The sequence below is a fragment of the Otolemur garnettii genome, unplaced genomic scaffold, assembly GCF_000181295.1.
Source record: "Otolemur garnettii isolate 467f Iridium unplaced genomic scaffold, OtoGar3 scaffold00068, whole genome shotgun sequence".
NCBI classification, from domain to species: domain Eukaryota; kingdom Metazoa; phylum Chordata; class Mammalia; order Primates; family Galagidae; genus Otolemur; species Otolemur garnettii.
In genome coordinates this window covers 8,912,822-8,921,981 of record NW_003852463.1, presented here as the reverse complement: position 1 = coordinate 8,921,981, position 9,160 = coordinate 8,912,822, and the positions used below count along the sequence as shown (strand labels likewise).

Here is a 9,160-nt window from a genome sequence, read left to right as displayed (position 1 = left end):
TTCACACAGACAGACGTCTTAGCACCTCTGGATCCCAGGGGTACAGAGTGAATTTCTGGTCCTCGGAATTAGCTTCTTCAATAGTTAGACCCCCCAAGTGCTGACATGAAGATATTTTTTCATTGGTTAATTCTAATATCAAAACTATGTTAAATTTTAGTTGCTGAGCTGGGCTCTTTAGACAAGAGATACTGTCTTCTAATATTTGAGATTTAATTTCTAAACTCTCAAATTGTGAATGTGGAAGGAAATTTTTATGAAATACCCTGAAATTGTAAATGCACCCCGCATGGGCATTTAAGCAGCGAAAGAAGTTCTTTATAAAAATGTTTAATAGAAATAACTAGATAATTTGGACTGAAATAAATTACAAATCATCAAAGATGGAAGTTTGTTGTTTGGCAATTTTAAAATGAATACTTTTAGTCCACAAATAAGTTTTTTAAACAGACCTGTTTAGGTGCACATATTAAAAGGCAGAAACCTTTTGCTAGTGTTCCTCATCTACTGGAATGGCCTTAATATCTGACCTCTCTAATTTGGAAAGTAATTTTAGATTCTTAGCCAAGAAGAATCTTTCGTGAACTTCACTTTTCTAGGCTGCACATATATCAGAGAAATGTGATCATTTAAATTCTAAAGGATGTTTGTTTCTTTTAATAGCATAGCGGAGAATTAATGGCATGGGGGAGGTGAAGTGACAGCTTAACTTGATGCTTGATAGCTGTTTACTTATGACTGTGTGCCACAGACTTGTGTCTGTAAAAGAAGGGGAAATAAAGAAACCGATGGCTTTTAGGGACCTGCAGGCACCTGGAAGAAAGTGCTTGGAAGGCTATTGAAATATTTACAAAACAGATCATTTACATTTAGGCTTTGTATATGTAAAACCCCAAGTGCCTACAAAAAGAGAGAACCAACTTTGGCTATAAGAAATATTTCAGCATCAAAATGGTTAATAGTATTATAGCTTCAAAAGAGCCTATTGGCTCACCCTCAAGGATGCCCTGCAGTTGTTGTTAAAGTCATCAGATGAAGCTAGCCTTCTCAGCTAGCCTTTAGATTTGTCTGCTAACAGTAAAAATACTATAATAAATCGGTAACATATGTTACCAGGCAAGGAAAAGAGATATAGATAAAGAGACTAGGAGACCCAAACCAAGTATAATGTGAAAAGAATGTAACGTTCCATCTATTGGCTGGCTAATTACCGTTTGAAAACTAATTTGAAAGTGTTACTGTGATTTGCTTATGTTCTTCCTCATTTTTCTTTTTTTCTCTTCAGATTGCATTCTTACCCAAACACTCCTCGTGATTGCCTGCTTTGCGGCTTTGGGGTAAGTCCCAGCTTTCCACAACCTTAAGGAAAAAAAAAAGCATAACATAAAAGATGCGAGAAAGTCTTCTGTGTCCTGATGTTCGGGGGTCTGTGAAATAGACATGGGCTTGTTGTGGGAGGGGGTAATGAAATAAAGAGAAGGGGATGGCTTCTGCCAGGATCAAAAGTGTAGGAGAAAGTCCGCATATATGCAAACGAGGTTCCCATCAGGAAAGCCGCCTCTGGACAAAACGACAAAGCTTGGAACACACACAATCCATTATTCTCACTAGCATTTAAAATATAGAAAACAAAATCTGCTTTGGGAATTGACTGAATATTTTAGTTAGCTTTTTTATTGAGACATCCTTTGAAAAATGGCATAATATAAATAGTTTTACAAAGCAACAATATAATCAATCTCTAAACTAGAATATAAATCAAGGATTTCATTAACTGCGGGTAGCCAGTTTAAATTGTAGTCTTGTCCATAATGTCTATCTATCTATGTATGTCCAAGTTATATTAAAAACCTTTAAATGGCTTTGTAATATCAGCTACATCTAGCTATTATAATAATTAATGGTACTGTTTTATAAATCAATACATGTATTCTTGATAAATTCATATCCAGTTAATGGTGTAATTTAAATAAAAAATTAATGTAATAAAGGACAGACAGAAGCGAGCAGGAAATCTTTAAAGGTTAAGAGCCAAATTTGTCTAAATTCATTCTTAACCTGTTTTGGAAAAGTTTATATTTAAAACCAGCTGCAATTTACCTTGTTTTCTTAAAATTAATCTTGCCATTTCTGGCCGTATCTACTATTGAATTTTTAGGGTATGTATTTTTAACTTTTAAGTTTTAATCACCTACTTAAAATACTGTGGAATATTTTACTGCTATTATATTTGGTTATTACTGAATATCCTTTAGTAAAACAGAACCAAAAATAATGTCAAACCAGTATTCAGTTTTACACACAAATGAAATGTAAATACTTTTATTTCTTATATGTATATAAGTGAACTGTGCTGAAAGTCTCCAAATCTATATATAGATTTTATTTCAGAGGCAAAAGGACTGATTGGTTCAATGAATTTGCATGTGTAAGAGCCTCGTGTTTTCACCCCTTCTGCTGGGTGACACTCCAGGAATTTTAGAAAGAAAAAAAAATGCACGGGAGAGTCTAAAATGTATGGTAACGCTGTACACGGGTAGAAAAACATTCTGCATTAAGAACAGCGTATTCCTGTTGTAATTTAAAAAGCACAGAGCAAAGGCATGTTAAAGAATAACAAGATTCAGAAAAAAAGCACTGAAGGGTGCATGTTGACAAACAGAATCTTGAACCTTTCCAAATAAAATTTCATTCAGCTTATGGAGTAAGCATTTAAAAAAAAAAATGTCTTCTTTTAGAATTATGCAGACCGGTCTGCCCTGCCACCCTCCCTGACATGGTGCAGAAATATTCCTTTAATCCACTGAGCTTTTTCTGACATTTTTCGTAACATTGCTGAGTCTTATTTAGAGCAGCACAGGAGGCGTGTGCAGTTCCCTTTGACACTGATGGGTGTTTCAAAATGTCTCGAAATGTTGAGAGGAGGGGGGAGAGAGAAAGAGAGAGATCTGCTGCCAGTCACTTCATCAATGGAACTACAGGGGCAATTACTATTTGTTAAAAGTTTACATTTCAAATGAAGCTCAATTTTAAAGAAGGCTCCTCCTTTTCAAAGGTCTGGTGCTTAGGAGAGGGGAGAAGAGAAGGCACAGGAGTGATTACCCGCTGAAGTGCACTCGAGTACTGGAACCATTTAAAATGTATTGTGAGGTATATAATCACCAGTGTGATGTAAACATTCCTAATTCTATATGAAATCAGCACATGGTACCCCATAAATGCATTAATGTATACATGATCTATGCGTTTATGATTTAATAAAAAAATAAAATGTATCGTGTTTTTAGACGAAACCTGCAGCAAAACTTCTCCTAAGAGGCTTAATTTAGGTTTTATAGTAGGAACATAAAAAAGACCAGGATACAGCAACACGCTGAAATATGGGGTACATTTTAAATATCTTCATTTAAAAACGTATGTTTATTTTCCCTCCTGGGATCACTAACCGTGTGTCTCTGTAGAGAAAGCAAGGACATGCTACATTCTAAAAAAATTATCTGTTACAAGGATCACATTCCAGGACAGGTTTGAGCATTTTTATTACTACAGATAACCTCTTAATTATGTCACTGCCTTCCACTTGTTAATCAGGGACATTCAACAGAGTTAACCATGGAGTGGCCGCCTTTGGAAAAATACATTCTCGTGGAGGATGAGAAACACATTCCTTGAATCCTACACGTATTACACCTATCCTTTTAGCACTGCTAAAAACCTGCGTACTGATCTGCTTTAAATATGGTAACACCTATGAAACGGTGGAGACGCCCGTAACTATGTTGTTCATTACTTGCGACTGTGTAGTCCATGAAAAGCTTTCAGGGACAGATAATTTTACTTTTCCTGCCTCGCCCCTCCCCCTCTCCCACGTCCCCTGAAATTGCTATTTGAACTAATTTTAGGTTCCCTCTGCAGTCAGCAGGGTCTGAGATACTCAGATCGTCTTTCAGGGAAAAAGGTGTAAGTGAAGTAAATAAAATCATGTCTCACTGTTGCTTTATCAACCCTCCCAGGTAGTTTTTCTGCCAGTGAACCTGCGCTGTTAAGACCCATAAAATTATGCAATAGTGACTGCTTTGGAGGTTCTCTAATCAGATAATGGCTGGTGTTGCGAGGGAAGGGCCCAAGGCTATGTTGCTGGCACTTAACACTGTGGTTGGTCATTACTTCCCTGGTAAAGACCAATAAACAACTGATTACTATCCTGTAAGGAGCCAATATTTTACATTTATCCTGGTTATTTTTCCCTTTCCTTTTCAACTTCTTATACTAGCAAGTATTTGTCAAGAAGAGCTATGAGGAATAAACCTCACAGGCACCTTAAAAATAAGAATTTTCCTAGCAGGAAATGATGCTTTTGTGGCAAGGTGAGAATAATTCTGGCTTTTAGAAGAGCAAAGGTTTGATTAGTTTAAGTCCATTATTTTCAGTCAGGGACACTCCTGGACACTATCCCTGTGGCTGCTCTGCCCCCTTCCTCCCTTTGTGACAGGTTCACAGGCTGCAAGGAAGGGGGTTCAAAATGCAAATATTTATATTTGAGCTCTGGCAATAACAGACTTGTTTTGCTTCCTCCATAAGGCTGTGATAATTGATGCTTCATACCTGAAACTACGTTTCATTTATCTCTTTACACATGAAGATGGTATATAAATAAAAGGTAATTTATGGCAAGGAAATGGCCATTCGAAATAATAATCCTACATTTGACTATATAATCTTTTACGGCTGTAAGAGTCATCAATGCAAATTTCTACACTTCTAAAGAAAACTTGATTGTAAAGGGGAAATTTGTGCATTTTTGAATGCTTATTGAATTTGAATGCCTGGGTCAGAGAAGAATAAGGTGGCTAAATGGAGGCCAGGAGAGAAAAGGTGTGCATTTTACATGTGTATCAAACCAATGTATTCAACCACCTATTTAGACTTCTTGTTATAATTTCATTGACTTTCTCTTTGCATTTAAATATATATATTTTTTTACTTAATCAGTGCAAATTGTAAAATAGGGAGTCTTTTAATATGCCTTTCCTTCCCTGGAATCATCATCTTAGAACGTACAGAGGTACACTGCTAAGAACTGGACCTTGGTTTCACAACCTCATACAAAGCCAGGCAATTCTTGAGCCAAACAAACAAAGGGGGTGTAAGCGATTTCATTTATTTTGATAATCCTCCTCCTGCACGGGAGCATTTTGCTGTCTTTGTCAAAGTGAATGACAACAATTTGGCCAACTCTCTCTGAGCTGCACTCCACAGTGACAGGCAAATTATCAGAGGCCCTGCACTTCTTATTATCAGAGGAGAAGCCATCAGGGGGACGCATGGAGGATACCTCTCCCTTGTCACTATTTGTCAGTGGGACAAGGGCCACTGCTATGGGTAGCTGACAGGTAATTTCAACAATAACAATTACTCCTATTACTGGTGTCATAAACAATTCGCCCAAGGCATGACAATAGCAAAGCTTTATAATTCAATGCCATATAAATAAATGCCAGCAGGTAACAAGTAATTTAGCTCCAATCAAGCCTTCACCCTGGCATTAATATTGTTATTGCAAGAAAATGGAAAATTGAAAAAATTCAATATGTTAATGAATTAAGAGAAGTTCAAGGGCTAGGTGAGAAGAGTAGAGGAAAGAAAGCCAAAATTATTATGCTATCATATTTGGTGCTATCTCGGGGGCCAAACATCAGTATAATTATGTTAAGAGGAGAAGGGAAAGGTGGAGTGCTGTTGCCTTAGCCTTCAAACCAGAGGGGGGAAACGTGACATGGCCTTTCAAAAAATCCGCCTCGCTCCAATTTCTGAAGAGCGTACGTAGAAATATGAGAATATATACATAATGTAGCATTTCACTGGCTTTTTTTTCTACCTGAACTATTTCCTAGGAAGGAGAGGCCTGAGTATCAAAGGAGCATTTCCATCTGTTTAAGAGAATCACATCGGCACCTGCTTCTTTTACATGAAGTCTCATAACAAAACTATTTTAATAAGGCCTTTTTTCTGTGGGGTGAAGGTAAAGCTGAAAGTCATCTCTGCTTCGCAGCTGTCCACCTTTTGGATGTGGACTGGAGGATACAGTGCTAGCTTCCTCCGTAAAACTTCCTGATCAAACCAATTTGCAATTTTAGTATTTGTCCAGCGAGACAATGTGCCATCACGGTGACAGCAGTAAAAGAATTTGAAAATCTCTAATTAGGAGAGCTGCGGAGCAATTAACGCATGTCAAATTTCACTTCATCAAGTGCCACTCTAATTTTCCCTCTAAAAATTAATGGATTTTTTTTCTTTTGGTGTGTGTGTGTCCCCTTAAGGCAATGTTGATTCAAATCTGCTCAAGATGCAGTGTTGCACAGCTAAGCATCTTCTTGATTACAATCCGCCACACTTCTAACTGCGCTCATTCTCACTGCCACGGATACTTTGTCAACAGTCAAATTACACCACGCTGATAACAATGCATAATGGTGTTCCTCCTCCGAGGCCCCTGTCAGGAGAGGGGGTTCATAAAAATGGGATTGTTTGCTTCTCAACTGTTTCTAAAGGAAGTTTGTATAACCAGGTTCCTCATCAGGCATTCATTTTTTAAAATCAACTTGTTAATTTCCCAAAAAAAGGAACAAAACGACAGCATATGAAAATTCTTCACTGAAAAAAGAAATCTGAGGAAGAATGAGGAATTGAGACTATCTGTGGCCAAAGTTTTGCTTAAACACTTTGTTCGGAGACATTTTCAAGAGCACTATTCTTGGTTAAATACCAGATTTTTTTCCCCTTTACTTATGATCTATAAACATTGGAAGCCTCTCTTGAACAGACTGTATTTAGATTGTGCGAGAAGTTTGTTTAACTGCCATATTTGCCAGAATCCTCAAAACATCACAGGACACAGAAGATGAATGACTTTTTTGGGGGGGGGGTGCGGGGGGAGGTGGGTCAGGCCTGTATATCCCGGATAAATGTTGATTCATTTTAACTATTTTTTATCCTAGTTGCTTGTTGCAGATTGGTATGTCTGAGACATCAGCACACGTAAGGAATATTACTCACTGAAAAATGGAAGACAGAAACACAGCCATTAGAAGATGATTTTTATGGTCCTTCTTTTCAGAGATTATTCAGTTTTTAATTTTTTTTAAAAAAACTATCAGCTTTAGAACGAAAAACAAGGAAATTAAACAAAATGTTAACTATATCTCCTTATAGATTTTCAGAAAGTGGAGAGCATTCGTTCAATTGATACCCTAGTTTTCTCCGTGTGTGAGTCTAATTTTTGATCGTGTTTTCTTTAGCCATATTTATTCAATAGCATAATCTAAATTCATGGAGTCTGCGCTTTAGCTTTTTAATTCACAGGTCAAATCCAGCTTTGTATTTACCGACAGCTAACTCAAAAATTAAAACTCGGTGTTTTGAGGTTTGTATTTCCAAAAAGTCAAGGTCTGTTCCTTCTCTTCTAGCCCCACCCAGCATGTTCCTAAGTGATCTACTTCAAACAAAAGAAAATGACATCCCCCTTTCAACTAGCCAAATGTTAGATTCTCTCAAAGCCGACTGGGGACTCTCTGGAAGTTTTTGCAATTAGATTCACGCAAATTGAATTATTTTCTTTCTTCCCAAACATCATTCTTCCAACTTTATAAATATAATTATACTGCGTTACAGTTTCTTGTGGCTCGTTTACAAATAAAGGTATTTTGATAAAGCCAAGCTCTGTGTACCTTGGAAGAACAAAAACCTGAAACAATCTCATATTAAAATATTACAAAAGGATTGTAGAGGGAAATTTAAAGGGAGAGAACTTGATTATATAATGCAATCCAGCAGTAATCAATTTTACCTTCAATATCTTGCTTTTGTTTTCAAAATGCTAAATAAACAATACATAATGCATCCCTCATCAGCCAAACCATGGAGGCTCTGTGCTCAAATAACAGGAAACATATTCAATTTTCCTAACAGAAGACAGTTCATTAAGCTGTGCCACATCAAATAAAACTTTAATTTCTCCAGCATCAGAGTCGCAATGAAAGCAATTGAAGAAGATGAGCCATATGGTACTTCTATCAGCAAACACATATTGCTCATTCCCCCAAAGTTTTCTAATTCTACTCCCCAGACCTGTGTAATATAGATAATGTGCTCCGAGAGCAGCAACCATGAGCTATCTAGTGTACACTTCTAATACTGTATTTAATGGGAAATAATGAATCATAAAAGCCTCGAGAAGACGGCTTTTGCTAACCTAAATCTCAGCTGTAATTTCATTGTTCTGTGCCTAAGATGCTGCTTGCCCTTTCCAAACAACAGCAGTTGAACATAATTATACCGCTACAAACCTGGGCTTGAGAAAGCATCCCTAAGATAACCAAGTTTCTATTAACTCCTGAAATTCTGAATTTAAGGACGCACTGATCCAGACGTGGAGATAACCGAGCATGTGTCATTTTCAAATCCAAATACGCCTTTTCTCCTCCTCCTCTTTGGTCAGACTGCTCAGTGCTCTTAATGCTCCCTCCTCCACCCTCTCCCTGCCTCCACCCCCACCCCCACCCCCACCCCATGCAACAGGAGTGGCCTGATTAAAAATGAGCAGATTTTCTCGTTATTAGCAAATTTGACATTTGCCTGATGAAATGCACATAAAATGTGAAAGCTACACAGTACCCAGAAGAAATGTCTCCACTCCAATACTGGCTCCCAAGATGAAATAATTGAGGTAAGGGAAATGTGGAGCTCCTCGTGCGTCTCTGCGGCAGAATGCTAGGATTGGGTTATAAATGAAAGAGCCAAATAGTGCTGAGCTTTTGGAGTGGTGGTATTTCCACACACAGGGAGTGAATAGTGTTTCTTCTCTCCCCTAGCTGCTTTCCCTGATCACCTAAACCCCACGCACGCTCAAACGCAGCGATTTACACGAGCCTAGCCTCCCTCTGCTAGGATCTTGGGGTCAGGGTTCTCTTCATTGCTAAGGGAGAAATGTTGTTTTCCCCTCGAACAGGTCAATAATTTAAGCTTTTCCATTTTTAAAGCTCATCGAATCAATATTTTACCAACATGATGCTAATTTAAAATACCATCAAATAACAATGTGGATACATATTGAAAACATATCTTAATGGTTCTGTTTGTTTTGGTGTCATATGAACCAAGA

At 37.6% G+C, this 9,160-nt stretch overlaps 1 long non-coding RNA gene across 1 annotated transcript; it reads left to right on the top strand.

Moving 5' to 3' along the window:
* Positions 1-1,027: 1,027 nt before the first annotated feature.
* LOC100941579 lies at positions 1,028-5,547 on the top strand. The gene is made up of 3 exons (XR_153935.3): positions 1,028-1,162; positions 1,286-1,341; positions 4,993-5,547. It is a non-coding gene; the product is annotated as an uncharacterized LOC100941579 (long non-coding RNA).
* The last annotated feature ends 3,613 nt before the right edge of the window (positions 5,548-9,160 follow it).